Source organism: Drosophila ananassae, chromosome 2L (assembly GCF_017639315.1).
Source record: "Drosophila ananassae strain 14024-0371.13 chromosome 2L, ASM1763931v2, whole genome shotgun sequence".
Classification (NCBI taxonomy): Eukaryota; Metazoa; Arthropoda; class Insecta; order Diptera; family Drosophilidae; genus Drosophila; species Drosophila ananassae.
Window position 1 is genome coordinate 5,415,230 of NC_057927.1, and position 3,103 is coordinate 5,418,332.

Here is a 3,103-nt window from a genome sequence, read left to right on the forward strand (position 1 = left end):
CTGGCGAATTAATCATCGCATAAGCACGCAGCTTGTGGCTAAGGACATGCGCAACAGTCCCTCCCAGCGCCACCCCTCCTCTAGGATCCCATCACAAAATCCTGAAATCATCTCTCCCGGCAGCAGCTGTGGCCAAAGCGAGAGCAATATACAGTTAAAGCTTTCCACGCTGCGGAAAAAAGCTTTGTTATCTGGCTGGCTGGCAAATGTGTCCTTATGGTCCTTGTGTATTGCATAAATATGTGTGCGAATATAAATTCAATCAAAATGGCGCTTGGGCTGCTTTGAAAGCAATATTATTTTGAAAATAAGATACAAAATATTTTGATACTTTGGCTTATTAGTTTTCTCTCTCTCAGCACATTAGGGGGATTCTTAAGATTTCTACAAACGTGATTAATAAACTGGTCTGCCAATTAAAATTTAAAAGTTATCAACATATATGTATATCAAATTGCATATCCTGTTTTTCAAACAATTAACTTTCCATAACATTTAAAGTCTAGCTCCTGACAGCTCTTTGCATACCGAAGACTCCTGCTCCAAGCTTGACGCTTAAGCTCAGCTGTTGTCTTCTCCTAATGACCTCCAGTGTCTCTGCTTCATCCCGCCTCTCTGGCCAACCAGAGGAACCACTTCACCCGGTCTCAGAGCCCGGACTCTCGCCCCTCTCCCCTTAACAACTTTGGCAGCCATCTTGTTCAACTAAGTAGCTCATGTCTGACAGCTGAGCAACGTTTGTCATAATCAAATGTGAATGGACTGACACTGACACTGAGGACTGGCGACTGACGACTGACGACTGACGACCGAGGAGTGAGCTCTGAGAAGTGCGTACTGAAAACTGGTAGCTGCCAAAAAGCGGAGAATGGAAATTAATTTAAATTGGCCTTTAATGTAAATGCATCTCTCAATGCATCGCCAACTGGAGTGGCTACGGGAGCAGCCTGCTCCAGATATCGCTTATACGTATATCCCAACTAACACCGACTTGTGTTCGTCTCTAAATGGAGGGAATTTATCAACTACTCGTAGCCGTCTCCCTAGAACCCCCCATTTCCATTACGGATGCGTGAAGAACTCAAATGGCAAGGTATTAACGAATTGTCGTGAGTTTCGCCGAGGAGGGGTGGCCATTTTTCTTGGATCGTTTAATTGGAAACTGTTGCAGTTGCAGTTGCAGTTGCAGTCGGAGTCTCCATTCCGTTGCCGTTCTATGCCCACATTTAATTTGAAAATTCCTATTTCACGTTAAGCGCCGCTTGTGTAAACTAAAAACAAACTACAAACGCTGTTGATTGTTTCATATTAAATGCTGAACGAGTGTGTGCGAGGCACCAACAACTTCAATATCCACATCGGCGGGGTAACAACATGCAAGCGATGATGAAAAATCGCCTGCAACATGTTGGATGCTGTCGAGGGGACCCTCCATGGATCTGGGATATGGAATCTGGGATGGAGGGAGGAGGATGGTACGGGTTGCTCTGGCATGGGATGCCCAAAGTCTGGCTCTGACTGCCCGCTGGCATCGCCAACATCAACTCCAATTACAGAAGTACACGCAGGCGTCTCTCTTATGATTTCTTTTTTTAGTTTTTCATTTATTTTCCATCTTCTTCTTTTTTTAAACATATTTTTATTTGCTTTGTAGATGATGTGCGGGTTGTCGAGGGAAGTAGAGGAAAGAGGGCCTTACATGTGTACTTGGAAAAGGAAAACATGTGGAAATTGGAATGAGTCCTTAGGAAAACAACAGTCCCATGGACTAAATACTTCAAAGAATTTACACTTCCGATGATTCAATAAGAAGTTACTTGCTTCTATGAAGCTTTAGTTTATTTGAATTTAAGCAAAATTTGTATTGATTTTTTACAAGTATAACCTCATCAGTAAATTGATACTTTTTTCAAATAAAGGTATTGTTTTTAAAAATCACTTTCTCTGTTGCCTCTTAACATTATAGTGAGCCCCAAATGAACAGACTTTTGAGAAGATCCCCTATCTACCATCATTTTATTTCATAAAAAATATATACAATCATCTCATTGAAAATCTATATTGGGTGTGTCTTCATCAGCTTCGCCACATGATAATCCAAAGATAAAAATAGCCAATCAAGCTTTAAAAATCTTTCAAGCGATTGAATGGAATTCAAATTTAAATGTGACTGAAATCAAACAGCATTTGTTTAGCTCCAAATGTGAATCTGGAATGTTGGTAGCAAATATGAAATGGATTTTTAATTAAGGCATTTAGCCAAACAAATCAAAATCGTTAAGCCCCAAAGCCAAATGAATCATAAGAACTTGAACTTGACTGGCGGCCCAAATGAACCCCGAAAAGTGAGCCCAAAAGCCAGAAAAAAGCGACACTGGCACCGAACTGAAACTGAAACAGACACCGAAACCGAAACCGGGGCCAATAAATTTAAATTCAGAGACAACTGCAAACGAGCTCGTTTTAAAGGAGAAATAACTTTGGCAGGAGCCCGCTTGTCGCACACAACAGATTTTGCGAACATTTTCGAAGGCGGCCAATAAAAATGGAAATGAACGCGGAGCGAAACGTTTATAAAATAATAATGCGAAATAATAATGTGACGGTGATTTAGCGGAACAGCGCCACGATTGAATACAAATAAAGGGGGGGAATGTGCCGGGACAGGAGGAGATGCCAGAAAAGGATGCGGGGCCCGGAGTCTGGGGGACCATGGACCCGGGAGTGTGGACCCAAGGACCCCGTAGACGCCTCGCATCCTAATCTAGGATGATTTCGGCCTAATCTGGAGCGTGAACCGGGGGAGCAGAACGAACCAGCGCACCGCTGCTCCCTGGAGTGGCGACCAACTACCTGTTTTTTCTCGCTTTTTTCCAGCTGCGGTGGGGTTTTCCCCGATTTTCCGGCTGAGCGTGGAGCTCGAGCGCCATAGGCCGGTTGCCGTGGCACCCTCGACGCATAAATCAAGGCACGGGGCGGAGTCAACTGGGAGTCGGAGCGAGATAGCCACCTTTTCGAACATGCGCGCCGCAGGGCATCCTGCTTCCACTCACAGCCCGGCATCCGGATGATTTACTGAGTTCGAAACGCACACAGGCATAGA